The 26,363-nt window shown below is 36.3% G+C and overlaps 1 pseudogene; it reads right to left on the bottom strand.

Annotated features, from left to right (window-relative positions):
- Positions 1-7,338: 7,338 nt before the first annotated feature.
- On the bottom strand, positions 7,339-25,938 carry LOC137758799 (protein lin-28 homolog A pseudogene; annotated as a pseudogene).
- Positions 25,939-26,363: the final 425 nt, after the last annotated feature.

Consider the following 26,363-nt stretch of genomic DNA (forward strand, 5'->3'; position numbering starts at 1 on the left):
AAAAAAATAACATCATTTTCTTTAAAACTCCAGCTAAGGTAGAAAGTCTCCCCTTAAGCATGCTTGAACATTCAGTATCATTTTATTTGGAGAAACCACCAGTAATTAGTTAAGATTTGGAATTCATTGTCACAGCTTGTACTTTCTAAGTTCTCACACATATGAACTGCACTCATTTCCTTTGCACAGCTTGACCTTTTCTAAAATGCACAGGATTGCCTAACTGCAACTTGCATTGATGTGCTGTGCCTATCGGTAATTGAAAAAGTTCCAGCTCTGTAAATTTCCAAACACTTGCATTGAAAAAAATATATCTTTAAAATTTTAGTTTATTGGATAGTACCCAAATTATTCTTAGTTCATTATTTCCTACATTTGAGAAGTGACTATTATGTAGTGTATTTCTTAATATTGCCAAGTCCATATTACATAAATAACTTTATTCTTTAAAATTATTTTTTAAAAAATTGTGGTTGCATTTATTGTTTGCTAACAAATGAGAGTGAGTCATTTAAAATAACAAGCTGACATAAAAAAAATTTTAAGTAATATATCTTAGGCATTTTCTTTCTTAATTTCTCTTATTAATACATCCTAAGTGTAGAACTCATCTTTTCTCTTATTACTCCACAGACCAGTAAAGGATAAGATTTAATTTTTAAAGAAAATTGATTGAAGGCTCAAAAGAAGATAAAACAGACCATAAACCACAATTACTATACAAGTTCAAGGAACTTCAGGGTCACTTATTGAACTACTTCTCTGGCTAGCTCCTAGCCTCATCCATCCTCCCACCCCCCAATATGATGTGAGTCAGCCTGTGTGTTTCCACCACAGCCTTTCTGGCATCCCCTCCTAGAATTCAGATAAAAAATATTCAAGAACACCAAGTGAGCAAAAAACATAGACACGGCTCAGAAAATTTGTAAATACCTGTTTCTTTTCTCTACCTTCTTATTACCAACCAAAATTACAATGGATGACTCAAGGAAACACACTAAATTTAAGCTATGACTTCTACTATTCCCTGGAACATCCATGTATGCAATTACATTTTAAGAAACAATTCAATAAATTAATCTCTTTTAAGTGGAAAAAAAAATTACCAGGTTGTAATATTAAGTTGCTATGAGCTGACACTTATCTTGCCCTTTCCATGGATAGGAGAGACATGCCCTGAGAAGAGGCAGGGAGGTAATTGCCTGCTATTTTAGATAAGATCAGTGAATTTCAAAATATACATGTTAGTACCGTACATCTTATAAGAAGGGGAAACTGAAATTTCCATCCAACGTCCTTTTGAAATGGAAGAAAATGGTAATGGAACTTTAGATGGAGGGAGAAGGGAAGAATCAACTTATTTTTTGCATTTTAATTTTCAAAGTGTTAATGTTTGGGGAAAATGTTCACATTATACTTCTAAGGAAAAAAGAAGCAGGTAATGAAACAGTATACTACGGAAAAATGTGATTTTTTTAAAAAATGTTACACAGTCACACACACATATACACACAATGCACACACCCTGGCATCACAGGCCTACGGCTACAAAATGAGTCACACTTAATGTTCAAATAAGAGGACTTGTATCCCCAAGGGTGTGCTTTCTGGTGCCTGAATCTCCACCCTTGAGGAGCCTTCCTCCCTGTTTTGGCTGCCCATTTGAGAAGGCCCACATGAGCTTGCCATACAGCTTGTCCACTGCAGTAACTCCGTGGTTTCTGCCACAATAATTTTCTCCAACTCCTTCCATAGCTGATGACTACGCCTCACAGACTACCAGAAGGACCCTCTGAGAAGCCAGTGCTAATGGTGTCCCTTGTGAAATCCCAGTTCTATGACAAGGATGCTGCATCCGAACTCTCCAAGGTGAGAAAATGGTGCTGGATTGCATGTAGAGCTGGTAAACTGGATCTTTCCACAGCTTCCTGCCACAAATTGTCACTTAGGTTTCTAAGCAACATTGTTCATTTTCATTGCTTACCAAATTCATAAAAAACTTTTCTGCTTTTCCTTTTCAATCTTTTCCTGTAGTGTCAACCAACCAACAAAAATACTAATAAAAAAAAAAAAAAAAAAAAAACCAAACAAACAAAAAAACTAAAAAAAAACCAAACCCTTAAAAAAAAAGAAAAGAAAAACTTCATTTTCTAGTAAACAAGAAAAAGTATTTAGCACAAAGCTGTAGAGATTTATATTCTATCTAAACATTTGTCTGCTTTTTTTTTGGTCTCCTAACACCCACCCAACAAAACAGAATTTTTGAAATAAAAATAAAACGTCATTCTCAGTTTTAGAATAGAATCTGACAAATATTAATACTACCAAACCATAATACTAATAGCTATATTCAGGTTAAACATGACTTCTATTCCTACTCTGAAACAATGAATATATATTGGCTTTGAATTTATATAACAAAAGGGCCACTTCTGATCATTATTTTTCTGAAGTAATAAAATGATTTTTCTAACTCACAGAGAAGAAGGAATAGTGAGAGAAAAGTCTGAAAAAAATATAACAGATTGGAAATTAATGCATTTACCCCTGAATTATGGAAATAAGTACAATTTACATTTATTTGTAAATGTTTTACAAACACACATTAAAATGCTAAAATAATGCTATTAAAATGTGATTGCATATTTACATTCTCAAGAATCATGAAAATGTGTATGGGAGAGGGATGCTTGCAACTATTTTCTACTTATCCTGTCTTATATTGCCATTCAGCGTTCAAGGCAATGGCACTGTGTCATGGTGAAGGGTATACACTCTGAAACTTGAGTTTGAATTTCACCTCTAATTCTTACCGTGCAACCACTGGTGTTGCATTCTTTGGGCTTCTGTTATCTCATCTCAAAATAGTTATAGTAAAAGTAAAAGGTCTTTTGTATGATTAGCTGATTTAATGTATGTAAAATTTTAATTAGTGTTGGAGTTTACAAAGATTATGGAGTGTACTGGCTGTGTGCTCAGGCCAGTGTATAAACTTCTGGTGAACGTGGTCCTGTGTTGACTGACTTTGAAGATGATCTCTGTGCATTCAATTCTCTTTCATAATTCTGAACATAACCTGGAATATCTGAATTGAGTTGTGGTATTTTTGCTCTCTTAGAGAAAAGTAAAATTAAATGTATAATATGTTCAGACAATTTTAAGTGCCTATAGAATTACATTTTCTTATTTATGCACTCCTTTCCAATGCAGTTGTTACAGGGGATGCCATTTCTTTTTTTTTTTTTTTTAACTTTTATTTATTTATTTATTTATGGCTGCGTTGGGTCCTCGTTTCTGTGCGAGGGCTCTCTCTTGTTGCGGCAAGTGGGGGCCACTCTTCACCGCGGTGCGCGGGCCTCTCACCATTGTGGCCTCTGTTGCGCAGCACAGGCTCCAGACGCGCAGGCTCAGCAATTGTGGCTCACGGGCCCAGCCGCTCCGCGGCACGCGGGATCCTCCCAGACCAGGGCTCGAACCCGTGTTCCCCGCATTGGCAGGCAGACTCTCAACCACTGCGCCACCAGGGAAGCCCGGGGATGCCATTTCTGATACTTTAAGTTGCAACCAGGCACTCATTCTGCCCTGTTTCACACAAACATTTGTTTATCTAATAACCTGTACAGACCATTGCAGCCATGCCACTGTATCCTTTAGAGACACATGCTTCCTTCTTTCTTCAGCAATTGGTACAGAATTCTCTGTATTGACTTTCAAATCAACTTTTTTTTTTTTTTTTCTTTCCCTGTGCATTTTTTCTTTTCATTAGGCTGCGTTACCTGATAGTCTTCAAATCCTTGAACTGATCAGGCAACGGTCTCTCATGGGTTTCCTCCCTATAGTGATCTGCAGGCAGCTGAGTTCTGCATGGGAAACTGAAAACCTCAGGGAGCCTCTGCTTGTCCAGTAGAGCAGCTAGAGCTTTTCCTGGCATTTCTTCCTTTGGATTCTCTCTTAAATTCATTCAGTGAGGCTGGTGACACACACTGGGCCCTCAGTACTCAGGCATTCATTTGGGAAGCTACCTTGCAATCAAGAATCAAGACAGGTGAAATAAGAGTGAGCTCTTGTGTTTGTTTAATAGTTTCTTGGGAGACATGATTAAGAAAAGCTGTGATGATGCTTAATAGTAAGAGAATTGGTAAGAAAGTAGGCAGAAAAAAATACTACCTTTTTCTAGTTATCTTCAGCTGTATCTGTGGTAGTCAAATACTCTATGTAGTCTCTACTTTAGGATAGATTCACTGTAGCATATATGAATCTTTGCAAAAACGTAGAAATTTCTTTAGGAGAACTAAAATTAAAAGTTTATTCCTAGGAACTTAGAAGTATAGCTTTTATTAAAATTCCATACTTTCTTTCCTCATCTTGGTTGCTTCTGAGATATGTGCAAAGTATCTGAGGAGAAGTAGTAGTGAGAACTGAACAGGCAATGTTGCTATAACAGCTATAAACAGTAAAGGAGCTAATATTTTCATTAGTGCTTTTGTTTCCAATCATATCAAAAGATTTATGCCCTTTAAGCTTTGAAGGTAAGCTAAGCTTTTCATCTGAGAGTAAAAAGAATAAAATGTTTTTTATTCTATAATTTTACATCAATCAAGCCATGACAAACATCATTCCTCTGGTGACTTGCATATTCATATAATGTCATGTAATTGCTTCTTTTTTTTTCAGTACCAGTAAGTCTTTATTCATTGTATTTTACCAAGGAAAAGAAGGAGAAGGGAAAAGGGTCAGCGTGTGTGTTATAAAATGATAGTAAATGGGAAAGGAAGTACATGGCACAGCAAAATTAACCGTCAAATAAACACTGCCTAGATGGGGTCGCCAAAGCCCAAAGAGGCTCATTCACCTGCAGTTAAGGAATGAAGGGAAGCGACGAGGGAAAGAGCAGACAGGTGCATGTTTTTCTACTCTCCCTTCCTCCACGTAAATTCAAGATTTCACAGAAAGCTTTGGTTTCTAGCAGTAAACATGGAGTTACATTCATCCGTCTCCTATTAAACAATCTCATGGCCACTTTGACGTTTCTTGCACCTTCATAAAAGTTCCTGAGTGACTTGGATATACATTCATCTTTCCTTCTGTGGTCTCTCAACCCCACTTTCTACATGGAAGGCCCCCTCATTGCTTCTTTCCAACCTAGGATTAGAGATTAAACTAGGTTTTAATTCATCCAAAGGCAGCAGTCTGTTTGGCATGAATCACATCAAGGAATGGTCATGACTCAGGAGACTGGGAACAAGGGATGGAGAGTTCTTAGCTTCTTCAGGATCTTTGCACAAATCATTTAATCACAGACACCCCACAAATTAAATACAGGTGTATGGACTATTTTGGGGGAGCATGAAGGGGGAAAGACAAAGGGGTAGGAATCTAGTTTTTAGGACATAAGATCTTGTTTGAAATAGGAAATCGGGGAAGGGAAACACAAAAGTGTGATTTAAGACCCCTCACTTCAAGGTGAGGGGCCCCCAAGCTTATGTTTCAGATCTTTCTGCCTGGTACAGAACCTTTAGTCAAAGATACTTTGGCTATTTTTCTCAATATAAAAAGAAGTTTGTAAACAATAAAACCCCAAAAGAACATGGAGAAGACCAACACATTATATTTACACAAACTAAGCCACCTAGCAATCACCAAATCAGCTACTTGTGAAGTCCTACAAAGCCCAGACAAATACAATAACTAGAGGGGGGCAGCAATTGGGGGAGACAAGAACCCAGGATCAGACACACATCACCCAATGTGTTCTATTGCATTTGCCCCGTTACAACACATTGAGGTAGGTTTGCAGTGAGCTCACAGCATGTAGACGAAACCCCCTTTTCTCCTTTAGCTAATCCGTGACACTAATCACTGCTGCAGCAGGGCAGGACACTGGCTCTGGGAACCACAAAGAAGCCATGGCTGATGGTCTCTCTGCAAGCCAAGGAGGAAAAGCCCAGAATTGTTAAAAGTTAAGGATCTTGTCCTTGCTTCATATATCCATCCCTGGGCAGCTCAAGATGGGTACAGAGGCATCATTCTTAAAACCTATCCTTACCAAGTCACATTTTTTACAAAAACACACACATACACCCTGTTGTGCATGGTAGGCCTAGCCCAATCCAGTGAAGGATGCATCTGGTATGTAAAGCAAGTCCTGTGCCCTGGGATTAGAGGTCTGGAAAAGGAATCCTTTATCACATGTACAGATGACCTTTGCCTAATCTAGGCTGCCCCTCTCTGCACCTTTTACCTGGCCCAGCCTCTCCTAACCTCTCTGCACCACCTTTTCCTGATTAGACCAATTTCCAATCTTTCAGTAGAAGGAGACCAAGTCATGGGGCAACCCAGTTAGAATCTAGTCTCCCATGAAACATTGAAGATGGTGGGGTTTCAAGAGAACACTGTGGCAGAAAAGCCAGCTCTAACTGGCAAAAATGAGGTAGTTCAATAGGCTATATGCTCCAAATAGTTGTTCTCTCTGGTGATATAGAAACAAAAAGTATTCCTGCTGTGCAGACCCGGAGCTGCTGCCGACTTACCCCTGAGATTGCTCACGTACCTGAGAACACAGTGCAGGAATGAGGGCCTTAGATTAAAATACACAAAAATACAAAGCCAGAACACTTATATTACAGAAAAAAAGTTAAAGTGCACAAGATATGTCATTCGCACACAGCTAGTGCAGTTGGCATCCTGGAGAAAGTGGGACCCAAGGTACAGTCATCCAAGGGAGCAAATAAATAAAATTGTATTGGCCCAGAATGGGGTGGGAATGAGCTTAGACGCAGCAGGTCTACAGTTGTTCCCATAACCACCCCTTTTGCCTATCATTACAACCCACTGTTCGGGACAGTTCTCAGCACTTTATCCCAAGAGGGGGTTATGAGGAGACAAGATGTGGAAAACCCTGCCTTACGCCTGAGATATTCCCTCCCACAGAATGTAATGGCTTGTGGGTTGGGCCCATCAATCTGGTCTCATGCTTAATCTTTTCACTCTGGCTGGGAAATATTCTTCCAAATCCTTATTTAAGAGTAAAACATCTTCTCTATCCAGGCCACTTTCAAAAGCTGAAGATTCTGCGGGTGGAGACTCAGATAAAGCATGTAGGTAGGGTTACCCCCCCAGAGCCCTCATGTGCATTTGGATAGAGCATGACTGGAGTTCCTTTGCCTCACCCCTCTCCCCACCAGGAGGGAAGTGGGGGATGTTGTGGACCCCGGCCTGAGATATATGACAGTGCCAGCTGTCCCCTACCCACGCTGTCCCCATGTCTCTACTCTGCCGATTGATGCCTGCTCCTCAAAACTTCCTGATCACAAAAGGATAGCCCCCATCCACTGTGGCTCAACTCTGTGCCTCTGGGAGCATGGCAGGGCTATGGATCTCTTCTTCCTCCTCCCGAAAGTAGGCTGGCTTTCCCTGTGAGCTGGGAGCCTGCTGGACCTTCAGTGGCCACGAGGCCACCAAATGGTGGATGCTCTAGCAGAAGTGGCACTTTCTGGGATGGGGTGGCTGTCTGCATCCCTTGGCATGATGGTTAGACCTCCACAGTTGTAGCACCTGTCTCCTTTTGATCTGCTTTTCTGTATGCTCTTCCCTTTGGGCCGCCTCTCGCTCCCAATACGGAACACCCCACCAGGGCCGGTGATTCGGAGAGATTCCAGGCCCTTGCCAGACCTGTTAAAGGTGAACTCCACGGCCTCACCCTCCTTTAGGCTCCGGAAGCCCTCCGTGTGCAGCTTACTCTGGTGCACAAACACATCCACGGGCCGGGGGGCGGGGTGTTGAGCACGACCCCAGCACGGGAGGTCATGGACGGGAAGCCGAACCCCACGCGCACAGTGAGCCACTTAGAGGCGCGGGCACCGTGCGGCAGCTGCGGCTCCTCCGGCGCCGCCTCGGGTGCGGCGCAAACTGCGCAAACCCGCAAACTGCTGGTTTGACACAGAGCCCGTGGTCCTCGGCTGAGCCCGCGGCCCTGGGGCCCCTGGTCGGGCGGCCGAGGGCCCCAGAGAAGTTGGGAGGCAAAGGGGTGACTCGGAGAAGAGGCTGCTACATCTTCCCCAGCACAATAGATGTGGGAGGGCCCACCCATGTAATTACTTCCGATATCGACAATTGATTAATTTTTCCAGTCTTTCAAATCTGTGAATAAAGTAACTTTGGAGAACGTTGCTGCTTGCTAATTACTTTGTACTATATATTCTGAGTTACTACAGTGTACTTCTGCATATATACCTTTATTATAGGTTTCCTATCCTCCCTCTGCCCCATTCCTACTAGATCATTTCTCCTTAGCTTGTTACAGATATTCTGTGCATGTAGGTCTTGTGTGTGTGCATCGCATAACTCTGTCTTTTTATGTATACAGCAGGGGGGGTTGGTGATGGTAGTAGACAGTTTCATGATGGAAAAAATAATCCTGCAGTCTTTGGGTTCAGTCCTTACTGTAGTTTATTTTACTGGTAATGAGGGATCAGAATTTCAAAGAGTCAGGGAAAGTAGAGCACGTTAATGGTCAGCACAATACATGTATTCTACAATACAAAGAACATAGCAAAAGTCGCAGAAGTTGTGTAGCACAAAAACAAGAAATGAATTAGGGAACGATGGGCTGAAGTTGAGGAAGATAATAACTCTGCTTCGGGAGGCAGAGCTGTCGCATGGTCTGGGGATCTGAGGCAGAGATGTGGCAGAAGCAGGACAAAGCCAACAGTGTCACAGAACCCCGGGCCAAAGCTTCAGTATGCAAATGAGCCACAGACCCTTTACAAAAGGAGCTCTCCTTTCAGGAAACCGGACAATTCTAGGATGGGCCTCACAGAGCTCAGAAGTCATAAAATTACATTCAACCTAGAAAAAATGTGGATGTCCATCAACAGGGCAAAATTTGACTAAATTACAGTGAACAGATGACTATACAGCCATACATAATAATTTGTTCCACATATGTTAGGATATATGGAGAATTATGCAGCCATAAATAGCAGTTTTTATCCATATCTGTGGACACAAATAAATGTCTAAGATATTTTTTCCCAGTGGCACAAAGAAACAAGTTGGAAGGGTAGTACTTTATACATATAATTATATATTTGTAAAATATATATATATATATGTCTGTGAAGAGTGAAGGAGAGAGAAAAAGAGAGAGAAGGAGGCAGAAAAATAAATCTCAGGCCCTGAAAGTGGATTTTCTTGGTGGGAAAGTAAGAGGAAGCTGGCAAATTATCATATTTGAAGTGTATGGAGACTGTTATTCAATTCCAAATTCATATTTACTTTTTTATAATTTAATAAAGATTATGCAAAAATATAAACAATCAAGTATCTTCCTGATTTTATTATTTGCTTTTAGGTTTATTCATGGTCTTTGTGACATAGAATCTTTCAATTTCTCTGCAGTAAATCTGTCAAGCTTCATTCTTTCCTTGGATTTTATGTTTTAATATGTCTTCAAATTATTTCAATATTAGTGTTTTAAAACTGAATTTGTTTTGGCATAAATTGAGGGACATGCCTCAATGTTTGATGCCTTAATATTTGACTCTAAACAATTGTATCAAATCTGTATACTCTGCATTCAAGTGGCATTATAACAAATATCTTTTCATAATAATCAAACTCATTCAAACTTAAACCATACATTTCTCACTGATCATATTTTTCAAATATATGCTATTTTAGTCCATTCAGGTTTCTATAATAAACTGCCATAGACTGTGTGACTTAAAGAACATTTATTTCATATAGTTCTGGAGGTTGAGAAGGGCAAGAATAAGGCACCTGCTGACTTGATGTCTGGTGAGGGCCCCCTTCCTGGTTCGTAGACAACTGTTTTCTTGCTGTGTCCTCATATGGCAGAAAGGACATAAAGTCATTAATCCCATTCATGAGGATTCTACCCTAAAGACAATCATTTCCCAAAGGCTCCACCTCCTAACATCATCACATTAGAGATTAGAATTTCAACAGAAAATTTTTGAGCAGATACAACATTCAGTCCATAACACATGTCATAGATTTAAAAGTTCTAAAAATTATTTAAATAACCATTGAATTAAAAAAATGCATACTGATTCTAGAGTATCAGAAATAATTTTATATTTAATTTATATATTCTTTAAAAATATTATTTATGTTAAGTAAATTATATGGGGTGTTTGTGTGTGTATGGTGTGTATGTGCATAGGATGTGTACGTGTGTGTGTTTGTATGTACTTATATTAAAGAAAGTTAAGAACTAAGGTAGAAAATTTAACTGATTTTTCTGGCTAAGGGTACATTCCCAGTGCTGATGATTTCTCACTTGGAGGATTATTAATGAATCTGAAAGAGTTACCAAATTGAATCTATAATGATCTTTTATAATCTTCAGTTTTAATTCTCTTCATGGAGTTGTAATTTATATTTTATTATGCATTAAAATTAATAATAGTACATTTTAGACATTTGTTACACTTGGGTTAATATAATTATGTACTCCCTCTAACAAATGCTACCCACCACATTTCTTCAACTACCATCACCCTATGAAAAATTAACTAGTATTTTGAAAAAATAAATATGTATCTTTTTACATAGACTAAAGTTTAATTTTAAGTTACAAACCATGCATAGTGTTCTTTCCTTGTGTTGAAAATATAATCCATATTGTTAGTTCCTAGTCAGATGAATTAGTTCTTCACAAGCTTTGATGGGTATATCACTTAGTAGATTAATGTAACTTCAGCCCATTACACATAATGGTGGTCAAATTAATTCACTAAAACTCTGACCACATTCTGGATAGTAAACCAAGGAAAGATTAATCAGCTTAGTACTGTGCATCACATTACACTTAGAAGTGAATCATATGAGTGTAAATTATGCAAATTATTCCTATGTCTTTTCAAAATAGTAGCAAGTATATTGTGCAGTTTAACCATTGTAAATTCTATAATTATTAAAGTGTTTCATTACTCACCAATTCTGTTATAAAAATATCAAATGGTTATAGTAAATTGTGAAATCATGTACTTTATAACTAAAGAAAGTATACTTTGATGCATTCATAAATGAAAGCAGTTTAATTGCAACTGTAATAAATAAAGGTATTGCAAATCTGTTTAGTCACATAATCCAGTAAAATAGGTTAGGAATATAATTATTTTGATAAATTTTAGTCTGTTCAAAATATCATTAGGGAAGATATTATGAAATGAATCAAAAAATAAAACAATAAAACATTTTAAATTGTGTCAGACCATATCTCTATTTATGCCTTTGATTCAAAACCAAAGTATTGACAGTTTCCACTATTTCTGATTACTTAATTTTACTTCAGAAATATATAAATGTGACAGCCTGGAACAAAGGAAAGAAAAGAAGAACAGAGTCAAGGCCCTGTGCTCCCAGACCAAATTTGTCTCTTATTTTTTGTAAAACATTGAGCAAGTTATTTAATCAAGTGAAATATCTTTCTTGGAGTGTAAACAGAAATAGATGGATAAACTTCAAAATCTGAATAAATTGCAGAACAGTAGGGAAATGGATGAAAAACATGATTTCCCCAAAACTCTCAACAAATATCCATCAGAGAGTCAAAATGTTTTAATACTATTAACATAAGAAAAACAAACTTTGATTTCCACATTGCCTATTGATTATTCAGTATCAAATTGTATTTTGAACATATGCTGTGTTTGTGTGACACTTGTGTTTCATTATGATCTTCTCAGTCATCCACCCACCCATCCAATCATGTATTCATTCATCCATTTGTAACAGGACTGTATCCTGAAATGTTCATGTTTATGTTACTCTTTTTGAACATTCACATAAATGCCGTTCTACCCACGTTACCTCTAGGTGTATTATGGTTGACTTACGGAGAACGCAGAAGTGAAAGCTTTAAATACGAATAACTTGAGTATCGAAAAATAGACTCTTGAAAATCAAAAATAAAATGTCATGTGATTTAAAAAATGACACATATTCTTTCTGAAAGAAAATAATGTCATCAGCTAATCCTTCAGCCCCATTGGAGATAAGATGATGAATTTGTGGACTGGGAGTTGTGAAGAGAAAGACATGAATCATGACATTAGTTTGGGCCAAGGAGCTGCAAGCAATAGGGTTTCACATGGTGATAAGGAATGAACATTAGAGACAAAGGTAGGATGCTGACCAAGATCCAACCAGCCTCAGAGAGCCCAATGGAGTTGCAGTCACATATGCATACCACTAACTAACATTGGGTAAACACCTCCTGTTTCCCTTGCTGATATTTTTGAGCTATTCTTCTCTTTGGTGTGGGGAAGACCTTCTCCCAAGGGCTGGTGTCATGTTAATTAAGGATCATGCAAACAAACTACACCTACTGCTGAGACAGCTAAGGCAAGCAAAACAAAACCACTTTTTTTTTTTTTTAAATACATTTGCCCTTTCTTACTTCTTTTCAAACACCCAGGAAATGTAACATTTCAGTACAGCAGTGTTTTTAATCAAGGAAGATTCTACTGAAGGGGAAAGGAAAAATCACAACATTTCTCTATCAATGAAACACATTCTTGTTGCTCTTTCAGTAAAAATATTTTCATCAACTTAATGTCCAAACCCTACAGGAACAGGGCACACAGTCACAAAAAAAAGAATCTTTAGCTCATGGATATTATTGCGTGGTTAGTGGAGTCAAATATTAAACTTTAAAAATATGCAATTACTCACAATTACAAATTCTGGGAAATGTTATGAAGGATGCGTATAGGGTGATATCAAATAAATAGGGGGTAGATCAAAAGAAACTGGCTTGGGGGCAGTACTAGAATATTCTGATTTGAGGAATGATCAGAGAGTTGGGAAGTTTTGACTTTAGGATTCTCCCATGGATTCTAGCCCAAAAGTGGGGCTATGAAATCTAGGTTTCCTAAAAAGCACCAAATTACAGTGGGGTGGCAATCCATATGAGCAAAGTGAAAATAAATAATTATAAAGATGGAGTGGAACCTCAAACAAGAAGTAGTAATAAAAAATAAAAGTCAGTGGAGATAAAAAAGGTTTGGAGTTTATTTGGAAAAAATGAGTAGTTGGTTTAGAATTGATGCCAGTATTAAGCAGGGTGCTCCAGAGAACCAATATGATATATCTATATATGTATCTATATCTATATCTATATCTGTCGATCTATGTCTAGATCTATGCACACATATATACACATATATGTATTTATATGTGTATGTATTAAGAGTTTTTTTTCTGTTTTAAGGATTGGCTCATGTGATTGTTAGGGCTGGTAAGTACAAAATTCATAAATCAGGCCAGCAATCTCAAAACTCAGGCAGGGATTGATGTTGGAGTCCTGAGTCTAAAATTAGGTAGCTTGGCAGGCTGGAAACTTGGCAGGAGCTGACATTATAGTCATGAGTAAGAATGTCTTCTGGAAAACTCAGTTTTTGCTCTTAAGGCTTTCATATGGTTGGGTGAGGCTCACTCACATTATCAAAGGTAATCTACTTTGCTTAAAGTCACTTGTAGATGTAGTTGTTAATCCCATTGCAAAATGCCTTCACAGCAACACTTAGTGTTTAATTAAATCACTGGGTGCTATAGCTTAGTCAAGCTGGCACATAAAATTAACCATCATATAGCATAAATGGTAAGAAGAGGAAGGTGTGGTAAGTGGTGCTTATCAAATTCAAAACAAATAGATTTTTTATTTTTCACATTTCTCCATCTCAAGCATCTAGTTCTAGTTCTGTAATTTATGTTTATATTCCCTTCAGTTATTTCCTGAAAATGCCTTTACTCCAGTCATAATGTTTCATTTTCTTTAGTCTTAGAAAACTTTCTAATTTTGTCTTATTATTTCTTAATATCTGACTGACTTTATTTCTCCTTTTCACCATAAAATTATCAAACTTTTCACAATATTTAGAAATTCTATGTACTGTATTTTTCAATATTATAGTTAAATGTTTCAGTCATCTAATTTGATTCACTCTAAATATTGATTTAATATATTAGAGGCACATTTTCCAGTACATTATTAGTTATATAAAGTAGTGTAAAAATAAAACATATGGTTCTATTTTATTCAAATTAAAAGTCATAAGAAAGCATAAACACATTAAATAAACTTAGAAACAGCTTGTATCAAGAGTAATAAATAAAAACTGGATCTTTAATACACACAAATTACATAATATTAATTACAGGTCTTCAGACCAGATATTTTTATTTACCAAATGAGTTTAGGTTAAAGGTATTTTCTTCAAAGGAACAAGAAAAAAGCCTAATTAGTTATTTCACTTAGAACTAGTACAAATGTAAAAATTTGGATTTCCTAAATATCATTTTATTGTATTATCTATTAATAACTTTGTATACTGTATTATAAAGCTTACTTATTCAGATACTTATAAAGATACTTATTCAGTATCACATTAACATTGGTTATTGATATATATATATATATATAAAAAACAAAGCACAGGCCGTGATCTTATCTGCATGCTTCTAGGTATGTTTCCAGTGTCACTATTCCTAACAATTGCTGCCCCCAAATTCACTTTCATATATGACTTCATAATATGAAGGCCAAAACAAAGTTAAATGCCAAAAGAGTAATGTAAAAATAGTACTAAACATTTTTTGCAAATTTGCTTTGTTTTGAAAATAAAGCTAAGATAGCTTCATGGTATGCTATGAAGCAGGCATCATTGTTAGCACTATTTTTCAGCCAAAGAAACAGACATTTAGAATTAGTAAATAATTTTTTATGGTTAAAAGAGGTCATGTTTCAAAGCTGAAACTGAAACCAGGTAAGCATTAACCAAAACTTTAATTGTAATCGAAGTTTCCATGGTACTATAATCAAACAAACAAACAAAAAATAAAATAAATAATTCTAGCCATTACATAATTTGAAAAAGCTATTATCTAATCAAGTTTCAATAATTCCCTTTGTGCTAGAAATAATATATTAGCTTAAGTGAACAAATGGATTTGCAGAAAATTTGTCCTTTTGCAACCAGACTCTCAGGATGACCCTCATGATCTCTATTTTCTGATATTCATGCCTTTATGTGATCTCTTTCGAATGTCTGTAGAACATGTGACTTGCTTCTAATCAACAGAAAATGAGAATCATGTCAGGATATATATGATTATGTTTTTGCTACTAAATGATTGCATTTCATAAAATTGGAGAACCCATCTTGATGGAGTTTCTCTCTCTCTTCCTTGCTGAGTTTGAACAAGCAAGCAGCCATTTTTGGAAACCCTCTTGGCAAGTAACTGTGAGAGGCCTCTAGTCACTGAGGGAAGTCATTGCCTGACAGACAGAAAGATGATTGAGTCCTCAATTCTAAAGATGCAAAGAACTGAATTCTGCTAAAAATTTGAGTGAGTTTGAAAGTGGATCCATCCCTAGTCAAAATTCAAATGAGACTTCAGCCCTATCCTACATGTTTATTGAAGTCTTGTGAGGTCCTAAGCAAAAGACCCAGACAAACCAATGCCTGACTTCTGATCCATAGAAAACTGTGAAGTAATAAATAACTATTGTAACAAGAGATAAATAATAGAGCTCCTTAGTTTTTCATTTTAGATTTCTCACTAAAAGTGACATTGGGTTGATGGCCATTCATGAAGTGTCCCTCATTGTTATTTTAAAATGCTTATAAGACACTCTTAAAGATAATCCATGCTCATGTACAGAAATATACCACAACTCTGAAAATAAAAACAAAAATATCCTATATGCTTCTAAATATAATCTTTCTTAAATATAAATCATAATGATACCTGTAAACTTCAATGGCTTAAAACAATACTAATTATATGACGCATAAGTCTATGGCTGTTTTAGGCATTCTTCAGAAACAGGATATGCCAGCTCTTCCCACCCCCAAATGTCAAGACAGATGATTGCACACACAGAAAAAGAGGACATACAAAAGTTTATTACTTATATAATGAGATATTTTATATAATGAGATATTTTAGGCCAGGTTTCCAAGCTGGCCTAAAAATGCCTGGAGAGTGCATGGAAAGGAGACTGGCTTGGGTTTTCATAGTGGTTAGGGAGTGGCACCAGGGTGTGGCTCTTGTGTGCAGCAAAGGGCTTATACGGTTTTAAATTCTGTGAGCACCACAAGAGGGAGTACACAGATATTCTTATCAGCTTTCTGAGATTTGAGACAGAAGGGAAAGAGGAAGAGGTAAGGCCCAAAAGTTGTCAGCAGCCAAATATCAAACAGAGTCAGACTCATTATTACAATGATAGGTTGAGTAGGTTTTTCTGGTTTCAGCTCTGATCCCTCATGTGCCTGTGGCTACCTGTAGGCAGCTCTGTTGACTGCTGATCTAGAATGGATGTCTGGAAAACTGAGCTCTCCTCCAGCATTTGTTCCATAGTAGTGGAAGAGACCCAAAAGGGAGGCTTGAAGCACTCAGATATTGAAGGCTACGGCTTAGAACTAGAAACCTGAAACTTTGTAATATACTAACTAAAGTAAATCATAAGGTCAACTTAGATTCAAAGAGTGGAGGAGACTCCTTTTCTCGATGAAAAGCATTGCAAAATCAATTTGCGAGGACATGATTACAGAGAGCAGGATAATTAAAGTCATTTTTGTAAACAATCTACTATAGAGATGACTAGAGGAAAACATTAAACTATCCATATTTTATTTCATGGCACGCAATTTTGAACACATTGAATTTAACTGAAACAAGGGAAAGAGTCATGATTTACACCTCACCATTCAGTCTTCTAACCAAAAAGAATAAAATTATACTAACCAAAAATTTAAGTGGCCATCTTTTTGCAACGTAAGTTGATTTTCAGTCACTCAGATGCTATTTCTTCCCTGAAAGTTATTGAATAATAGTAAACAATGAATAGTGACTGAAATCATTTTAAATTAACCTATTCAGAAATGGAAATTTCCAAGGAAAAGAATGCAAAGCAGAGGTAGGGGATGGTGAGATTTATAGAAATATTAATTAAATTAAGAGGTAGCAGCACAAAGAGGAAGATTCCTAGGAGCAGGGTATCAAAGGATTACATTTTCTCATGCATTTTATCAACTCTGAGAATTAGAAAATGAAGCAGTAGTATAGTGATTTTAGTAGTATCTTAATAGTGCATGTCTGGACAATGCTAAAAGGTACAAACTTAATTGGCTGCATCTAAACTTGCCCAACAATTATAGTTTAATAAAGGATCCCACTGTAATACTAGAAGTTAAATCTAAGTCAAGTTCAGGCTTCACATGCTGTCCTTTGGGAAATACAACACTATGGCTAATCTCACTTTATCTGAAAATTAATTGTATGATACATATCACCAGGGAACTTCTGAAAAGATATTCAAACATAAAGGAATGGGTTATTTTAGAAAAGAAAATACCATAATTTGAGATAAAAGAGAATCTTGAACATGATGATTAAATCAACCTATTAAGCAGTAACATACTTAATGGTAAATCACTAGCAGCAGTTTACTGAAAAATTGAAAATAAGAAGGGAATGCCCAACACAGTTATTTAATGATGTCCTGCAAGAAGAGGAAGAACAATGGAAAAGATTGATAGATTTTGGCTAGTTGCTCTAATTAACAGAGGATATGACTTTCTACTTGGAAAGATTACAGGAAGCTAACATATCATTAGAACATATACAATAAGAGTTGGACACACTACTCTGCTACAACATAAAATGATAGACGTCAGTAACTCTCATATATATCAATGATAATAGGATAGAAATTATATGTGTTTAGAACAAGATAGAAACTAAAATAGAATGAATATTCCATTTCACCAAATAACCCAAATGACACGTTATTTCCTAAAAGTTTCCTAGAAGTTAATTATATTATAAATATTCAATACTGATCAAAATATAATACACAATATGATTGAATACTTGTCTAAATCAATACTATATATGATTCTGAATAAGATTTCTATTTAAATATACTCTATCACCATAAGCCTGTTTTTCAATTACATAAAGTTACTCCAAAATTTCAATACAAACACAAAAGAAATAGTAGATGTCAAACATATTTGAAAAAAGGCAGGCTAGTTTTACTATCTTATGTTTAAATACATTATTTCTTTATAAAAGGTAAAGCAATGGTGTACTAGAACAAAAAATAAACCTATTAGATCAATGAAAATAATAGAAAACCTAGTTGTAGACCATTTTGTTGAATACAAATGTAAGAGAATATCCACATACTCAGACATTCATACACACACAAACCTACACACACACACCCCTAGAATATAACAGTACTTTAAAATGGAGGTTATTCTTGTATGTTCTATAAATAATAAAATATTATTGTAATGGTAAGGGTATTCATAAAACAGTGTGATTCTTTGAGTATACCAAGTCTTCAGATAATTTTAATATTCTTTACACTCTTTTTCAATTTTTCTACAATGAATGGAACACACAATTTACACTCTAATTTCAGAAAAGAAACAATAAATACTTAAAGTAATTTGAAAAGTGAATTGAAAACTTAGAAGAAAATAATCATACTTGAAATATTCAAAGTGTAATTTTATTATCAGTAAAAATATAAAACCAAAGTCTCGGTGATTTTGTACCTGAGTTAGAAAATATGTTATGCTTGTAGACTTCCTTGGTATGAAAGAGTTCAACATGTTTATCTTTTTCTTTACTTATATTCACTTCACACATATACATATCATAGAAGGGAAAAGGAAGCTGGCAAAGTGAACCATTTCCTAGAAATTAAAATAAATATAAATGTTCTGGGAATGGAAACCTTTCCATAAATTAGTGGTTCACAATTCTGAGGCAGAATTCTTTCAGAGACACCTGAGGTCAAATGTATTTCTAAAATAACACTAAAACATTATTTTTTGTTTTCACCAATATTCTCTCATAATTGTAGAGTGGAGCTATATAAATGCTACATGACTGTGATGGGGTAATTGCTCTCATGACTAATGGATGTGAATGGAATTGTATACAGTATATTCTTATGTTTCCTAGAATATTCTGAAATAGACAATGCATAGATAGATGATACGTAGGTAGAAATATATATATATATATTTTTTCAGAGTTCATACCATACTCTTACTAGCTATGTGCAATTATAACTAGCATGATCTCTGTAATATTATTTTCCAATAATTCATCATTATTTGGAAACCCCCAATTTTTCTGCATTTATGCAGAAACACAAACAATACATAGTTTTCTTGCTTTGCAATATTTTTTAAAAATTGAGGGAACTTTTAGGTATCTGAAGCTTATTTTTTAGAATTTTAGTTAGAATATATTTTCTTGCAGTTAAGAATAGATGTTTGGCTTAGAAAGGGAGATTAGACGACTTGGTTTCTCAACTCACATTTGTAGCATCTATGTATAAAGTTGCTGAAGAAAGATAAAATCAGAGTCCTCGCTATTAAACATAGACATGATTTGTGCTTTAAAAGTCAAATATTATTATACCTTTACAAAAGATACATGAAAATGTCCCTGAAGCATCTTACAATTTTTAACTTATATCTTGACCCTGAGTACACATCTTTCCAAATTGCTTTCTAATATAGCTATATTGAGGTATAAACGATGTACAAAAAACAGCACAAATTTAATGTCTACAATTTGATCAATTTGATTACATTCATACACCATGTATGTGTGTATCACAAAGATTAAGGAAATAAACATGCACATCACCTCCAAAAGTTTCCTCATGTTCTGTGTGTATGTTAAGAATACTTAATATGAAATCTACCCTCTTAACAAATTTTTAAGTGTTTGATCAAGCTACTCCACCATTTGTTAATTGCAGGCACTATGCTGTACCCCAGATGTCTAGAACTTATCCATCTTGTATAACTGTAACTTTATACCCCCTGGACAATAATTCTTATTTTCCCTTCCCCATGCCTTGGCAACCATCATTTATTTTCTGCTCCTACAAGTTTGACTATTTTAGATAACTCATGTAAGTGGAATAGTGCAGTATTTGTCCTTCTCTGACTGACTTAATTCATTTAGCATAATGCTTTACAGGTAGAGCCAGGATTTTTTTTTTTTTTTCGTTTTTAAGGCAGAATGATATTCTATTGTATGTGCATACCACATTTTCTTTATCCCATTTGTCTGTTGATGAACATTTGGCTTGTTTTCATATCTTGTCTATCATGAATAATGCTACAATGAATGAAAGTCCTCTTTTTTGTTTAACATCTTTATTGGAGTATAATTGCTTTACAATGGTGTGTTAGTTTCTGCTGTATAACAAAGTGAGTCAGCTATATGTATACATATATCCCCATATCTCCTCCATCTTGCGTCTCCCTCCCACAATCCTACCCCACCCCTGTAGGTGGACAAAAAGCACGGAGCTGATCTCCCTGTGCTATGCAGCTGCTTCCCAGTAGCTATCTATTTTACATTTGGTAGTGTATATATGTCCATGTCACTCTCTCAGTTTGTCCCAGCTTACACTTCCCCCTCCCCGCGTCCTCAAGTCCATTCTCTACGTCTGCGTCTTTATTCCTATCCTGCTCCTAGGTTCTTCAGAACCTTTTTTTTTTTTTTTGAGATTCCATATATACATGTTAGCATACAGTGTTTGTTTTTCTCTTTCTGACTTACTTCACTCCCTATGACAGTCTCTAGGTCCATCCACATCACTACAAATAACTCAATTTCATTTCTTTTTATGGCTAAGTAATATTCCATTGTGTATAAGTGTCACATCTTCTTTATCCATTCATCTGTCGATGGACACTTAGGTTGATTCCACGCCCTGGCTATCGTAAATAGAGCTGCAACGAACAATGTGGTACATGACTGTTTTCGAATTATGGTTTTCTCAGGGTATATGCCCAGTAGTGGGATTGCTGGGTCATATGGTAGTTCTATTTTTAGTTTTTTAAGGAAAGTCCATACTGTTCTCCATAGTGGCTGTATCAATTTACATTCCTACCAACAGTGCAAGAGGGTTCCCTTTTCTCCACACCCTCTCCAGCATTTAATGTTTGTAGATTTTTTGATGATGGCCATCCTGACTGGTGTGTGGTGATACCTCATTGTAGTTTTGATTTACATTTCTCTAATGATTAGTGATGTTGAACACCCTTTCATGTGTTTGTTGGCAATCTGCAAAACTTCTTTGGAGAAATGTCTATTTAGGCCTTCTGTCCATTTTTGGATTGGGTTGTTTGTTTTTTTGATATAGAGCTGCATGAGCTGCTTGTATATTTTGGAGATTAATCCTTTGTCAGTTGCTTCATTTGTAAATATTTTCTCCCATTCTGAGGGTTGTCTTTTTGTCTTGTTTATGGTTCCCTTTGCTGTGCAAAACCTTTTGAGTTTCATTAGGTCCCATTTGTTTATTTTTGTTTTTATTTCCATTTCTCTAGGAGGTGGGTCAAAAAGGATCTTGCTGTGATTTATGTCATAGAGTGTTCTGCCTATGTTTTCCTCTAAGAGTTTGATAGTGTCTGGCCTTACATATGGGTCTTTAATCCATTTTGATTTCATTTTTGTGTATGGTGCTAGGGAGTGTTCTAATTTCATTCTTTTACATGTAGCTGTCCAGTTTTCCAAGCACCACTCATTGAAGAGGCTGTCTTTTTTCCATTGTATGTTCTTGCCTCCTTTATCAAAGATAAGTGATCATATGTGCGTGGGTTTATCTTTGGGCTTTCTAACCTGTTCCATTGATCTATATTTCAGTTTTTGTGCCAGTACCATGCTGTCTTGATTACTGTAGCTTTGTAGTATAGTCTAAAGTCAGGGAGCCTGATTCCGCCAGCTCTGTTTTTCTTTCTTAAGATTGCTTTGGCTAGTCAGGGTCTTTTGTGTTTCCATACAAATTGTGAAATTTTTTGTTCGAGTTCTGTGAAAAATGCCATTGGTAGTTTGATAGAGATTGCATTGAATCTGTAGATTGCTTTGGGTAGTATAGTCATTTTCACAATATTGATTCTTCCAATCCAAGAATGTGGTATATCTCTCCATCTGTTTGTATCATCTTTAATTGCTTTCATCAGTGTCTTATAGTTTTCTGCATACAGGTCTTTTGTCTCCTTAGGTAGGTTTATTCCTAGGTATTTTATTCTTTTTGTTGCAGTGGTAAATGGGAGTGTTTCCTTAATTTCTCCTTCAGATTTTTCGTCATTAGTGTATAGGAATGCAAGAGATTTCTGTGCATTAATTTTGTATCCTGCTACTTTACCAAATTCATTGATTAGTCCTAGTAGTTTTCTGGTAGCATCTTTAGGATTCTCTATGTATAGTATCAAGTCATCTGCAAACAGTGACAGTTTTACTTCTTTTTCTGATTTGGATTCCTTTTATTTCTTTTTCCTCTCTGATTGCTGTGGCTAAAACTTCCAAAACTGTTTTGAATAATAGTGGTGGGAGTGGGCAAGCTTGTCTTGTTCTGGATCTTAGTGGAAATTGTTTCACCTCTTCACCATTGAGAACAATGCTGGCTGTGGATTTGTCATATATGGCCTTTATTATGTTGAGGTAAGTTCCCTGCATGCTTACTTTCTGGACGGTTTTTATCATAAGTGGGTGTTGAATTTTGTCAAAAGCTTTTTCTGCATCTATTGAGATGATCATATTGTTTTTATCCTTCAGTATGTTAATATGGTGTATCACATTGAGTGATTTGCATATATTGAAAAATCCTTGCATTCCTGGGATAAAGCCCACTTGATCATGGTGTATGATCCCTTTAAAGGCTGTTGGATTCTGTTTGCTAGTATTTTGTTGAGGATTTTTGCATCTATGTTCATCAGTGATATTGGCCTGTAGTTTTCTTGTTTCTTGACGTCTTTGTCTGGTTTTGGTATCAGAGTGATGATGTTGGCCTTGTAGAATGAGTTTGGAAGTGTTCCTCCCTCCGCCATATTTTGGAAGAGTTTGAGAAGGAAAGGTGTTAGCTCTTCTCTAAATATTTAATAGTATTCGCCTCTGAAGCCTTCCGGTCCTGGGATTTTGTAACAAACAACAAGGAAGATTTTTAATCACAGTTTCCGTTTCAGTGCTTGTAATTGGTCTCTTTTTAGTTTCTATTTCTTCCTGGTTCAGTCTTGGAAGGTTGTGCTTTTCTAAGAATTTGTCCATTCCTTCCAGGTTGTCCATTTTATTGGCATATAGTTGCTTGTAGTACTCTCTCATGATCCTTTGTATTTCTGCAGTGTCACTCTTTACTTCTCCTTTTTCATTTTAAATTCCATTTATTTGAGTCTTCTCCCTTTTTTTCTTGATGAATCTGGCTAATGGTTTATCCATTTTGTTTATCTTCTCAAAAACCAGCTTTTAGTTTTATTGATCTTTGCTATCGTTTCCTTCATTTCTTTTTCATTTATTTCTGATCTGATCTTTATGATTTATTTCCTTCTGCTAACTTTGGGGTTTTTTTGTTCTTCTTTCTCTAATTGCTTTAGGTTTAAGGTTAGGTTGTTTATTTGAGATTTTTCTTGTTTCTTGAGGTAGCATTGTATTGCTATAAACTTCCCTCTTAGAACTGATTTTGCTGCATCCTACAGGTTTTGGGCCATTGTGTTTTCATTGTCATTTGTTTCTAGGTATTTTTTTATTTCCTCTTTGATTTCTTCAGTGATCTCTTGGTTATTTAGTAGCATATTGTTTAGCCCCCATGTGTTTGTATTTTTTACAGATATTTTCCTGTACTTGATACCTAGTCTCATAGCGTTGTAGTTGTAAAAGATACATGATATGATTTCAATTTTCTTAAATTTCCCAAGGCTTGATTTGTGACCCAAGATATGATCTATCCTGGAGAATGTTCCATGAGCACTTGAGAAGAAAGTGCATTCTGTTGTTTTTGGATGGAATGTCCTATAAATATCAATTAAGTCCACCATGTTTAATGTGTCATTTAAAGCTTGTGTTTCCTTAATTATTTTCATTTTGGATGTTCTGTTCATTGGTGAAAGTGGGGCGTTAAAGTCCCCTACTATGATTGTGTTACTGTCGATTTCCCATTTTATGGCTGTTAGCATTTGCCTTATGTATTGAGGTGCTCCTATGTTGGGTGCATAAATATTTACAATTGATATATCTTCTTCTTGGATTGATCCCTTGATCATTATCTAGTGTCCTTCTTTGTCTCTTGTAATAGTGTTTATTTTAAAGTCTATTTTGTGTGACATGAGAATTGCTACTCCAGCTTTCTTTGATTTCTATTTCCATGGAATATTCTCTTCTATCAGTCTGTATGTGTCCCTAGGTCTGAGGTGGGTCTCTTGTAGACAGCACATATACAGGTCTTGTTTTTGTATCCATTCAGCCAGTCTATGTCTTTTGGTTGGAGCATTTAATCCATTTACATTTAAGGTAATTATAGATATGTATATTCTTATCACCATTTTCTTAATTGTTTTTGGCTTGTTTTTGTAGGTCTTTTCCTTCTTTTGTGCTTCTTGCCTAGAGAAGTTCCTTTAGCATTTGTTGTAAAGCTGGTTTTGTGGTACTGAATTCTCTTAACTTTTGCTTGTTTGTTAAGGTTTTTATTTCTTTGTCGAATCTGAATGAGATCCTTGCTAGGTAGAGTAATCTTTGTTGTAGTTTTTTCCCTTTCATCACTTTAAATATGTCCTGCCACACCCTTCTGGTTTGCAGAATCTCTGCTGAAAGATCAGCTCTTAACCTTATGGGGATTCCCTTGTAGGTTATTTGCTGCTTTTCCCTTGCTGCTTTTAATATTTTTTCTTTGTATTTAATTTTTGATAGTTTGATTAATATGTGTCTTGGCGTGTTTCTCCTTGGATTTATCCTGTATGGGACTCTTTGCCCTTCCTGGACTTGACTGACTATTTCCTTTCCCATATTAGGGAAGTTTTCAACTATAATCTCTTCAAATATTTTCTCAGACCCTTTCTTTTTCTCTTCTTCTTCTGGACCCCTATAATTCGAACGTTGGTGCGTTTAATGTCCCAGAGGACTCTGAGAGTGTCCTCAATTCTTTTCATTCTTTTTTCTTTATTCTGCTCTGGGGTAGTTATTTCCACTACTTTATCTTCCAGGTCACTTATTTGTTCTTCTGCCTCAGTTATTCTGCTATTGATTCCTTCTAGCGAATTTTTAATTTCACTTATTGTGTTGTTCATCATTGTTTGTTTGCTCTTTAGTTCTTCTAGGTCCTTGTTAAACGTTTCTTGTATTTTCTCCATTCTATTTCCAAGATTTTGGATCATTTTTACTATCATTACTGTGAATTCTTTTTTAGGTAGACTGCCTAGTTCCTCTTCATTTGTTTGGTCTGGTGGATTTTCACTTGCTCCTTCATCTGCTGTGTATTTCTTTGTCTTCTAATTTTGCTTAACTTACTGCATTTTGCATCTCCTTTTCTCAGGCTGCAGGTTCGTATTTCCTGTTGTTTTTGGTGTCTGCCCCCAGTGGGTAAGGTTGGTTCAGTGGCTTGTGTAGGCTTCCTGTTGGAGGGGACTGGTGTCTGTGTTCTTGTGGATGAGGCTGGATCTTGTCTTTCTGGTGGGCAGGACTGTGTCTGGTGGTGTGTTTTGTAGTGTCTGTGAACTTATTATGCTTCTAGGCAGCCTCTCTGCTAATGTGTGGGGTTGTGTTCCTCTCTTGCTAGTTGTAGCTTGCTAGCCTTTGAGTGGAGCTGGATCCTAGCAGTGAGATGGAGATATCTAGGAGAGCTTTCACCATTTGATGTTACATGGGGCCGGGAGGTCTCTGGTGGGCCAATGTCCTGAATTCAGCTCTCCCATCTAAGAGGCTGAGGCTTGACCCCCGGCTGGAGCACCAAGACCCTGTCAACCACATGGGTGCTAGTGTCGGAGGGTCTCCTGCAGAGGGAAGGAGTGGCTGTGGCTCACTGCAGGCACAAGGACACTGGCAGCAGAAGTCTGGGAAGTAATCCTTGGTGTGATCTCTCCTGGAGTCCGCCATTATCCCCACCAAAGAAACTCTGAAAGTCCTCTTTAAGGGCATCTGCTTCTTGTCTCCAGCAAAAACTACATGTGTGATTATTTGAGTTGTGAGCTAAACTAAATACTTTTTTCCCCCAAGGGAAACCATTTTTACTGAAAAACAATCTTGTAAAGAAATCATGGTAATTCAGACCTGGGTGTTTTGCAAACACTTTACAGAGAAGGCAAAGTGAGCCACTCACTTTAAGGAAAACAACTTTTTCTGATCATTGCTATTAGCAAAATGAATGCTCTGGGGCAAAAATTAGAATTTTAGAAATTGTCAACTGATGGCTCCTCAACACTGAAAGAATTTTCCATGAAATAAATGGTAATATTAATAAATGTGATATCAACTTTCAGAAGATCTGTATAACTATTGAAGCAATATTTTCCAAAGTAACA

This window comes from Eschrichtius robustus, chromosome 2 (assembly GCF_028021215.1).
Source record: "Eschrichtius robustus isolate mEscRob2 chromosome 2, mEscRob2.pri, whole genome shotgun sequence".
Taxonomy (NCBI): Eukaryota; Metazoa; Chordata; class Mammalia; order Artiodactyla; family Eschrichtiidae; genus Eschrichtius; species Eschrichtius robustus.